The sequence below is a fragment of the Balaenoptera acutorostrata genome, chromosome 20, assembly GCF_949987535.1.
Source record: "Balaenoptera acutorostrata chromosome 20, mBalAcu1.1, whole genome shotgun sequence".
Classification (NCBI taxonomy): domain Eukaryota; kingdom Metazoa; phylum Chordata; class Mammalia; order Artiodactyla; family Balaenopteridae; genus Balaenoptera; species Balaenoptera acutorostrata.
The window spans coordinates 62,897,187-62,909,395 of NC_080083.1; the positions used below are offsets into that span (position 1 = coordinate 62,897,187).

Genomic DNA, 12,209 nt, shown 5'->3' on the forward strand with positions numbered 1-12,209 from the left:
CATATTTTTCTTATTGCTTCTATTTTCCATTACTTTGTCTTTTTGATCTTTTGCAGCAATTCTTGACTTTAAATGTTAAACTCTGTATTGGATTTTAAAAACTCCGGCCGTCCTGTCTGTAATGTCCAAGAGTTTCCTTGTTGTTCTCTGAACACACCATCACCCCCCGTTTTCAGCAGACGGGGAAGCTGTACCACGGAGAGGTTAAGAGAGCTGCTCAGCGTCGCACCTCGGAAGTGATGGAGCCAGGGCCCGAGCCCACGTGGTAGAGCACAAGCGCTTCACCGGCTAGAGCACACGGCACAGGGCGTCCCAGAGAATCCCAGTTCTCCTGAGGTGACTGATTTCATACACACCTATACAATGTCCATACCTACACACACACATTTAGATTTTCTTTCTGTTCTCTAGAGTGTCTGTATTTTTCTTAGTTCCTTTCATTTCTTTGCTGTTCCAGCCTGTTTTGGTCTCTGTTTTTCACTGTAGAAATTGTCCTCCATGTTTGGTGATCTTCGGTGTTCTTGCTTATTTAAAGCGTGGCCCTCTAAAACGGGCAGGCTTGGGGACAGGTGGCGTCATCACAGGGTATCACTAAGGCTCCTGGACTCTCTCACACCAGCATCTGACTGGACATCCTTCTTGGACCATTTTGCCCAGAGCTGTGTCCCCTGGTTTACAGCCTGGCGGCATACATCGGGCTGCCAGGGTGTTCAGAAGGGTGCCTAGATGTTCAGGATACCGATTCTTGTACAGTCCCGTTTTTATTTTAACCCTGAGCTATACCTGGGTCCCCTCTCTCATTCCATCTCTCCAGGGAGCAAACCAGGGGTGGACATGGAATAAATTCAAAGGCTGAAGCCCTAATACCCATGTGATGGTATTTGGGGTGAGGCTTCGGGAGGTGAGGAGGTTGGGGGGTGGAGCCCTCATGAACGTGATTAGGGCCTTTATAAGAAGAGGCCAGTGAGCTAGTTCTTTCTGCCGTTTGAGGCTACAGTGAGAGGATGGCCGTGTGCAACCTGGCAAAGGGCTCTTACTAGAACTGGACCACACCAGCACCCTGACCTCCAACTTCCAGCTTCCAGAACAATCGGAAATAAGTTTCTGTTCTTGATAAGCCACCCAGTTTGTGGTGTTCTGTAACAGAACCCAAGCTGACTAAGACAACAGCCGTGTGATTTATGAACTTAAGTTCACAAGCAGTTCGCTAGAGCTTATCCCATAAATCTCTTTGCATCTATAATGGCGCTGAATACACTGGGAAGTTTTGTTTTTTCCAGACTAGAGAGGGCTTGTGACTATTGCTGTTTTCTCTAGTAAATCACCAGACTCTATTCTAGCTCTATGACTAATAAAGTCACTCTCTACTACAGAATCAAGGCCACACTGAGCCTCATGAGGGTTATTTGTCTTGCTTCACATCCTGCCAATGCTTTTTAATAAAAAAACGCTGTTGATAAAGTACTTGTTGCTTATTTAATAAATACTTGTAGAGCTCTTACCAGGTGGCACACACTGTTCTAAAGGCTTTAAAAATACTTACTAGAAAATATGAAAATTATAGTGTCATAAAGATTGTTACTTTTCCCCAAAAAAGTTGGAGTCAGAGAGGCTGGTTAGTGTACGACGTCCTGTGACGCAGATGCAGCTACTCTTCGAGAGTCTGAGGCTACTCAGCCCCAGAACCCCACAACCTCAAATACAGTCTTTTACAATTAACCACCCAATTCATGCATCCATTCCAGGCAACCGGGACTAGAGCAGCGGACAAAACAGACAAAAATCTCTCCCTACCCTTATGGAACTTCTAACCTAGAGAGCAAACATATAACTTATCAAAGTGATAATATGTTAGATGGTGCAAATGCTATGAAGAAGGATAAAGCAAGAAAGTGAGATGAGAAGTGAGGAATGGTAGGGGGGGTAGTTTACAATTCTAAAAACACAGAAGTTAGGGAAAGCCTCGCCGAGAGGTTGATATATGAGCAGAGACCTGCAGGAGACGAGGGAGCCATGGTGGACTCTAGGGAAAGAGCACTCCAGGCAGAGGCAGAGCCAGTGCAAAGGCCCCGAGGCAGAGGCATGCGCAGTGTGTTCAAGGCACAGGGAGGATCTGTGAGCAGCATCTCCCTCGGACAGGATGAGAGAGAACGAGGGGCGACATCCCTCATGGCGTTGTAGCAGCTGCAAGGAACGTGCGTTTTAATATGAGTGAAACGGAGAGTCAAGGAGGCGTTTTCAGTATAGGAGTGACATGCTTTCACATGAGTATTCATACAATCACTCTAGCTCTTGTTTTGGGCAAGAATCAGGCAGAGAAGCCAGTTGGGAATCTACCGCAAATAATCCAGACGGTGACAGAAAAGGTGGTGAGAAGTGGTCAGATTCTGAGAAAGATTTCAAAGTAGAACCAACTGGAAATGCTGCAAGATAAAGAGATGAATCAAGGATGACTTCAAGATTTTTGTCCTAAGCAACTAGAAGAATGGGGTTGTCATTAACTTACATCAAAAAAAACTACACGTGGAACAGATCTGGGGGAAAGATCAAGAGATTGGTTTTGGACACACGAAGTTTGGAGATGCCTACTGGACACCTCGTGTTGAGGTGAACATTTGAATATGTTCAAATGTTCTGGAGTCCAGAGGAGAGGTCTAGGTTAGAAGTATAAATTCAAATGTCACTAGTATATGAACGGCAGGTAGAGCTATGCTACTGGATGAGATCTCAAGGCATTGAGTGTGTATCCAAAACAGAAGTCTAAGCATCCCGAGCCCTGGGCCTGCAGATGTCAGGAGGCTGGAGATGGGGAGGAAAGTAAACGGAAGTAATGGCCAGAGAGAGAAGGAAGCAGGAGAGTATGGGATCCCGAAGCCAAGGGAAGAGAGTGCTTCCAGGACTAGTCAGCTGTGTCGGGTTCTACGGGGAGTCACGTGACATGAGCGTGTGGAGGACAGTGGTGGCCTGGACATGAGTGATTCTGGTAAGCACCAAGGAGGAAAGCTGCATCGGAGGGAGCGCAGGGTAGGAGAGGGGAACTGGAGAAGATGAGACAAGTTGTCCACAGTTTTGTTACCAAAAAAAAGGAGAGAAATGGGCTGGAAGTTGCAGGGGAAGTGAGTAAAGAAAGGGCTGATGCTTGTTTTCTTTTTTACAAGGCGAGAGAGCAGCATGTGTGTAAGATGATGGGAAAGATCTGGCCATAGAGAAGGAAAAAACAAATGATGCCAGAGATCTACCGGCGGCATGTCCTGGAGTGAAGGCGAAGGGGTGAGTTCTAGGGCACGAGGGGACGGGGTGGCCTTTGCTGGGAGTGCAGGTCAATTATCCCTGGTACAGTGGTGGGAACTTCTGATCACGTCCAACTTCTCCGTGGAGTAGGAGGAAAGATTCCTCAGCGAAGCATGAGGATGGCAGAAGAGATTGCTGGGAGATTTGAGGTGTGAGGAAAGGGTATGAATAGCCATGTAAGAAGTGGGAAAGGGAAGAGGCTGAGGAATCCAGCATGAGCCCCAGGACTCCAGGAGGTATTAGGGCCCGCCTGACATTACCAATATGAGTTTAAAGTGAGGCCAATGGGTGAGAGATGAACATCTCTAGAACTTGCCAATAGCAACATGGAGCAGAATCAACACTTTGGAGAATAATGCGAATAATTGAAGAAATAAAATTAACTTATCAACCTTCAAGGTTTTTACTATGTATGTGAACCTAAATCACAGTTGTCTGGATTTCTGAACTCCTCTTAGATGAATCTAAAAAGCTCCAGTTTAGCACGGTTGAAAATTTATAGCTCATTTATCATGCGAACTGTCTCTAAAACAGTTTTGAATAATTTTATTCTCAGGATGGCACTCACTGTCCATTTTATTTCCATACATAAAGTTAGGTTCGGGTTAGTTCTTTTAATCCAAATCTTATTTTTACAGCTAGCATTACTACTTAGAAATACAATTTTCAAACAGTCATCTGTAGCATGACCTGAACAGATGAGAGGAAAATCATCATCCTGAAATGAGAAAGTTGTTTTGTTTTCTTATCTCCGGCTCTTTCTCTCTGCCCCGACGTGTGCTTGGCCTGCCCTCCCCCTCCCCCAAGCACTCAGTCCCCTCTGCTGTCCTCAGGTCACTCTTCTCTGCTAAAGAGCCCAAGGTGTTTGTTTCTCTATGTAATTGCCATCAAAATCTTGGCTTTAAAAACCCTACCGGAAAGGAGCAAACCAAACAATTTTCACAAAGGTGTCGATGGTTGTTAATCATCTTAATTGCTACTGTTTCTCTGCAGGTCTTAATTCAAAAAAAGTCTCTCCTTCCTTTTTTTTTTTTTTTTTTTCCTATCATTAATGGTGAAACTTCAGGCATTCATGATTTCCAGGAAGGTGATTTGGAGAGAAGAAAATTAGGAGACTCCTCTAGAACACTTATACTTAAGACAGGCCTAGATCTTATAAAGAGAAGTTTCTTTAAAATATAAGAGCATACATTTCTGAATTAAATATTTGTTTTTAGGATTAAAAAGAAAGATGCTTCCCAGATTCTTGAAACAGCATAAAGCTCAGTGCACTGTGCAGTATTTCCTGTTCAAAAGCTTTGCAGGCATTCATCTGAAGCTTACAGTTATGGCCAGCTGGTGCCCGACTTTAATATATCACTGTGTACTACCCTGTCAACAAAAATATTCAGAGAATTCATACCAAATATTTATATTTAATATATTTACAGAACTTTCAAACTTGAAAATCTCTGTATTTTACCTTAAAATAAAAGCATAAATTTAGAATCATCAACAAAATTCATGATTTCCATGTGGGCCATGATAGAGTAACTGGGACCATACTTAATCTGCTGTAGTAAACAGCCAGAAAACTGGACAAGACACAGGAAACGCAGCTTTAGGATGCTGGGAAACAAGAAGCACAGGATTGTGACCCTGTGAAGGGAAGGGAAACAAATGCAACAAGCCCTACAATCACCCCTGCTTCCGTCGCAGGGCACATTCTGGGCCTGAACACGGGGAAAGGGAATCGAAGCACAGCATAGCAGTCTTGTGAGTAGAGGAAACAGACTGGAGTTTGGGAGTCTGAGGAAGCTGGAATTTGTGGGCACCGAGCACTGGACAGGAGGAAGCTGTGTAGAGAAGGAGCTTCAGAATCTACCTGGTTTCCTCTTGAGTCTGTTGCTGATACTCTGGGTACGTAAAGGGTTAAGTTCTATAAGGCCAAGTAAAAAGTGACTGGAGAGCTTTAAGATTAACAATTCCCAAAGCTCACACAAATCTGGGAGATATTTGAGTTCTAACCAGCCAGAATGAAGAGTCATCACAGAACATCCAGAAAGGTCACACTTTAGTCATGGGGTTAAACTAGCCTTAGAGTAAAGACAACCTCAAGTCAGTTCTAACAAACTTCAAAAACAAGCTTCAGATGGGTCAAACTGGTCATCCACAAGTACTTAATTGCTTCCTAAACAAAGTCTAATATTTTTTAAAAGAAGTCAAGAAAACCCAGCTTCCAACAATATAAATTTTACAGTGTTGATCATCCAATAAAAGATAACTAAACATGAGAAGAAGCACGAATATGTGAGCCATAAGCAGGAGAAAAATCAGTCAACAGAATTAGACCTAGAAATGATAGAGATGGTGGAATTAGTGGACAAAGATCTTAAACTACCCATTAAAAACAGGCCCAAATATTTAAACAAAAAAATTGAACACAGTGAAGAGAGAAATAAAAGTATAAAAAAGAACTAAATAGCCTAGAGCATAGTAATATACTATCTGAAAGGAAAATTTCACTGGTAGGATAAACAACAGATTTGGCATTATAGAAGAAAAGATCAGCAAATATGAAGAAAAAGCATTTTAAATATACAAATGCGTGTCAGAGAGACAAAAGACTGGATTTAATGAATCTCTGAGACTATATCACATCATCTAACATATGTGAAATTGTATACCAGGAGGACAAGGTTTGGGAAAATATTTGAAGACATAATGGCTGAAAATTTTCCAATATGAAGAAAACTATAAAACCACAAGTTGAAGATCAATGAACAACAACAAAACATAAACACAAAGGAAATCACATCAGAAACATCGTAATCAAATTGCAAGAACAGAAATAAAGTCTTAAAAGCAGCCAGAAAAAAAAAGATACATTAAAAAGATTAGAATAAGGATATTTCATCTGAAACTATGCTAGTCAGAAGATAACATAATGAATCTTTAAAGTGCTGAAAGCAAAAAAATCTGTCAATCTAGAATTGCATAATTAGTGAAAACAACCTTCAAAACTGAAGATGAAATACAGATATCTTCAAACAAAAATCTGAGAGAATTTGTTACTAGCAGACATGCACTACATAAAAGGTTAAAGGCAGTTGCTCAGACAGATGGAAAATGGTGCTAAATGGAAACGTGGATCAACTCAAAGGGATAAAGAGCACTGGACATAGAAAATATGTGTGTCAATATAAATTATCTTTTTTCTCATTTAAAATTTCTTTTTAAGACAATTTACTGTTAAAGCAAAAATAATAAAAGTATATCATGGAGCTTACGATATAGGTAGAAACAGGTATAGGGAAATGGAAGTATATTGTTATTAAGATACTTACATTTTATGTAAACTGGTATAATAGTATGTGAAGGCAGATGTAACAAAGTACATGTAAAAAATGAAGAGGTATATCTAATATGCCAATAGTAGAAATACAAATGGCAAAATAATAGATCGAAACCCAACAACATCAATAATCACATTAACTATTATAAATGGTTTAAAAACTCCATCTAAATGACAGAGATTGTCAGACTAGATTTAAAAGAAGGTGTAGGGCTTCCCTGGTGGCGCAGTGGTTGAGAATCTGCCTGCTAATTCAGGGGACATGGGTTCGAGCCCTGGTCTGGGAAGATCCCACATGCCGCGGACCAACTAGGCCCGTGAGCCACAACTACTGAGCCTGCATGTCTGGAGCCTGTGCTCTGCAACAAGAGAGGCCACAACAGTGAGAGGCCCGTGCACCACAATGAAGAGTGGCCCCCGCTTGCCACAACTAGAGAAAGCCCTAGCACAGAAACGAAGACCCAACATAGTAATCAATCAATCAATCAATCTTTAAAAAAAAAAAAAAGAAGGTGTAACTACATGGTAATTTCAAGATAAACACTTTAAATATTTTAAAATGTTAAAAGGATGAAGAAAGATGTATCACACAAACAGTAATTACAAGAAAAGTACAGTAGCATAGCTAATATCAAAGTAGATTTGAGAACAAAGGAGCTTAGCAGAAAATAAGAAGGATATTTCATAATGATAAAAATTTTAATTCATAAATATAATATAAAAATCCTAATGTATTTGTACCTAATTTCAAGAGCTTCAAAATACATAAGGCAAAGACTGACAGAACTGAAAGGAGAAATAGGCAAATCTACAAATTACAGTTGAGGGTATTTCAACCCTCTTCTCTCAGGAATTGATAGAAAAAGTAGATAGAAAATTGGTGAGGATATAAATGATCTGAAAAAGGCTGTCAAACAACTTGACCATTAATTAAGAAAGACCATATTCTAGACCATACAACAAATTTCTATAATTTTATAAGGACTGAAATCATACAGAGTATATTCTCTGACCACAATGAAACTAAATTATAAATCCATAATAGAAATGTATCTGATGTTCCTAAAATGTTTGGAAAAGAAACAATATAATCTAATTTTATGAGTCAAAGGAGAAATCACAAGGGAACTTAGAAAATATTTTGAAATTAATGAAAATGGAAGCATAGTATTTGTGGAATGGCAGTTAGTGCCTAGTGGAAATTTTTAGCTTTCAATTATTTTATTAGCAAAGAAAGAAATTCTCAAATGAGTGATAAAAGTTTCCCCTGAAGAAGCTTGAAAAAGAATAGCAAATTAAAGAGAAAGTAAGCAGAAGAAAGAAAATACTAAAAATAAGAGTAAAAAACAATGAAATAGAAAATAGAAAAAAGAGAAAATCAATGAAACCAAAAGCTGGTTCTTTGAGAAGACATCAATAAAATCAATAAACCTCTAGACAGACTGATCAGAAACAGAAGAAAGAAGATATAAATTACCAATATCAGGAATGAGAGAAAGGGGACATCACTATCAGATCCTACAGACATTAATAGAGCAATAAGGAAATATTGTAAACATATCATCAAGTTTTCTTCTAATTTAGACAAAAATGCATAAATCTCTTAAATGATACAAATCACCAAAAGTAACTCAAGAAGAAATAGAAAATTCAAAGGGTCCTATATCCCTATATGTGTTAAAACACACACACACACACACACACACACACACACACAAAACCCTACTTACCTATATTCAGGCCCACCTGGCTTTACTAGTGAACTCTATTAAACACCTAAGGAATAAATAATATCAACTCCACATAAACTCTTCCAGAAAATAGAAGGCATAAATTATATCATTACAACTGGTTAAAGGAGCAATGTTCCTTCACCGAAACATGGATTCTACCTCTTACCACAATCAAAAGACTGACACCATCAGTTCTCCCCAGTCTCCCTTCTTCTCACGTCACCAATATTTTCTCCTACATCAACTTGTTACCATGTGATTATAAATAGGCTAGTTTTTCACACACACGCACCCACACCCCACAGCCCTCCCCGAAATCCTGGTATATCCCTGTGATGGTTTCACAAACATTTACTTGAAACACCTCCTCTGTGTTGGGCACAGGATGCTCACCATGTGACCCAGCAATTCCACTTCTGGGTGTATGCCCGAAAAAACCAAAAACACTAATTCAGAAAGATACATGCATCTCAGTGTTCATTGCAGCACTATTTACAACAGCCAAGATATGGAAGTAACCTAAGTGTCCATCGACAGATGAATTTGGATAAAAAAGATGTGGTACATATAGACAATGGAATATTACCCAGTCATAAAAAAGAACAAAATAATGCCATTTGCAGCAACATGGATGGACTTGGAGGGCATTATGCTAAGTTAAATAAGTCAGACAGAGAAAGATAAATACTGTAATGATATCACTTATATGTGGAATATAAAAATACAACAAACTAGTGAATATAACAAAAAAGAAGCAGACTCACAGATATAGAGAACAAACTAGTGGTTACCAATGGGGAAGGGGGCAAAATAGGGATAGGGGGATAAGAGGTACAAACTATTATGTACAAAATAAGCTATAATGATATATTGTACAACACTGGGAATATAGTCAACATTTTACAATAACTATAAATGGAGTATAACCTTTAAAAATTGTGAACCACTATATTGTACACCTGTAACTCATAAAATATTGCACATCAACTATACTTCAATTAAAAAGTAAAGAAAAAGATTTAATGAAGTTGGGGAGGAGACAGATATGTGAGTAAATAAAATACAGCATAAGCATCATGAGAGAGCTATGCACAGGGTGTTATTAGGGAAAAACTACCTGAGATACCTCACATCAGAGAAGGCTTTTGTAAGGAGACAAATATTAAAGGATGATGATGGCGATGATGATGATGATGATGATGATGATGATGGTGATGGTGATGATAATGATGGTGTTGTTGATGGTGATGGTGATGATGGTGGTGGTGATGGTGATGGTGATGATGGTGGTGGTGATGGTGATGGTGGTGATGGTGATGGTGATGATGGTGGTGGTGATGGTGATGGTGATGGTGATGGTGGTGGTGATGGTGATGGTGATGGTGACGATGGTGATGTTGATGGTGATGATGATGGTGATGGTGATGATGATATTGATGGTGATGGTGGTGATGATGGTGATGGTGATGATGGTGATGATGGTGGTGGTGATGGTGATGATGGTGATGGTGATGATGGTGATGTTGATGGTGATGGTGGTGATGATGGTGATGGTGATGATGGTGATGATGGTGATGATGATGGTGATGGTGATGATGGTGATGGTGATGATAATGTTGATGGTGATGATGATGGTGATGGTGATGATGGTGATGATGATGGTGATGGTGATGGTGATGATGTTGATGGTGATGGTGATGGTGATGGTGGTGATGATGATGGTGATGATGGTGGTGGTGATGATGATGGTGATGGTGATGATGGTGATGTTGATGGTGATGATGTTGATGGTGATGGTGATGGTGGTGATGATGATGGTGATGATGACGACGATGATGATGAGATGATGATGGTGATGATGATGGTGATGATGATGATGATGATGATGAGATGATGGTGATGATGATGGTGATGGTGATGGTGATGATGATGGTGATGATGGTGCTGATGATGGTGATGATGACGACGATGATGATGAGATGATGATGGTGATGATGATGGTGATGATGATGATGATGATGATGAGATGATGGTGATGATGATGGTGATGGTGATGGTGATGATGATGGTGATGATGGTGCTGATGATGGTGATGGTGGTGGTGATGATGATGGTGATGATGATGATGATGGTGATGGTGATGGTGATGGTGATGATGATGGTGATGATGGTGCTGATGATGGTGATGGTGGTGGTGATGATGATGGTGATGATGATGATGATGGTGATGGTGATGGTGATGATGATGGTGATGACAGCAACACCATAACTAGTATTTATTTTGCTCCTACTCTACTGTTAAATGCCTTAGCCATATTAACAGATCTAACCCCTCAAACCCTCTGTGAGGTAAGCACGATAATTATCCTCATTTATAGACAGAGAAACTGAGAGATGAAAGGGTAAAAAAAAACTTGCTCAAGGTTATCAGCTGGGAATGAATAGGAATCAACTAATTGAAAAATAAAGAGAAGAAAATTCCAGGTGAAAGTGGTAACAGGTACAAAACGGGTCTCCAACATGGTATATTTGAGGCACCAGGCTTTCTTTTCTTCCTACTTAGCCATATTTCCTGAAAAGATAATCTCTACCCTCTGCCTCGATTTTCATTTAATCATTAATTAAGGAGTATATACTTGCTTTATGTAGAAAAACAGACAGGTATGTATTTCCTGTAATCTATCATCCAAAGTAACAATGTTGACATTTTAATGGTTTTTATGTGCTATATATTTGCATGTACCAGGATATTTCTGAAGTCTTTTTTCCCCCTATAATTTTCTTCCTATAATATCCAGCTCATCTTTATTAGGGAGTGGTCGATAATAAATCTTAACATAAGATGATGTTTTTTGTAAGGTTTTAACCTGAAGATTTTTTTTTGCTTTTTAAAAAATTTTAAATTTTATATTGGAGTACAGTTGATTTACAATGTTGTGTTAGTTTCAGGTGTACAGCAAAGTGATTCAGTTATACATATACATGTACCTATTCTTTTTCAGATTCTTTTCCCATATAGGTTATTACAGAATATTGAGTAGAGTTCCCTGTGCTATATATCTTGTGCTACTGTACAGCACAAGATGATTTTCCTTTTTTAAATTGAAATATAGTTGACATACACTGCTTTGTTAGTTTCAGGTGTACCAAAGAATGATTTGACACCTGCACACATTATGAAATGATCAGCATGGTAAATCTAATAACCACCTGTCTCCACACAGAGCTACGACACTATTATCGATCCTCAGGCTGTGTATGACACTCCTGCGTCTCATCTATCTGAAGTCCTAAACTTGGTCTTTCTTCTACTCCTCAGCCCTTCCCAGCTCGGCATTCTACTCCTCCTACCTCAGAGAAAGGATGACACAGCAGGAGTACAGAGAAAGCAAACGAGGTGACTTTTGGCTTTGGATGTTCCATAGTCTGGGCCCGTGGGACTCAGGGCAGAAAAGTCTCTCAGTCAGGGTGGGTTTTCCTCTGCCTGCTTCCCCCACTGCCTCCCCCCCCCAGACTACGAACGATGCTCCAGGTTAGGAGAATGGTCTGAAGTGAAGGGGAAAACGTCTGTCTGAGAGCCTGTTCCCGCGTGGATGGGAGATGACCAGGATCGCAGGGCCCAGGCCTCGCCCCGCACACCAGGCCTGACAGAGCCCAGGCTTACATGGCGGCCGGGGTGAGCGGGAGAGTGACGACGTCTCAGGGACTCAGGACAAGCGTCCGTTTTCGCCACGCAGCCAAGTGGGGACTCAGAACAGAAATTAAGATTATATTAGAAAAAATAGGCACGTCTGAATTTATGACCTGAGATTTGTCCCTTTTCAGGGATGCCTCCATTCAGGGTCGCGTGA

General features: G+C 40.2%; 1 protein-coding gene across 14 annotated transcripts in view; it reads right to left on the minus strand.

The window, feature by feature from the left end:
• The window catches only part of CEP112 (centrosomal protein 112), a 417,120-nt gene that overhangs the window by 95,707 nt on the left and 309,204 nt on the right, over positions 1-12,209 (minus strand). The gene's annotated exons all lie outside the window — the stretch shown is intronic.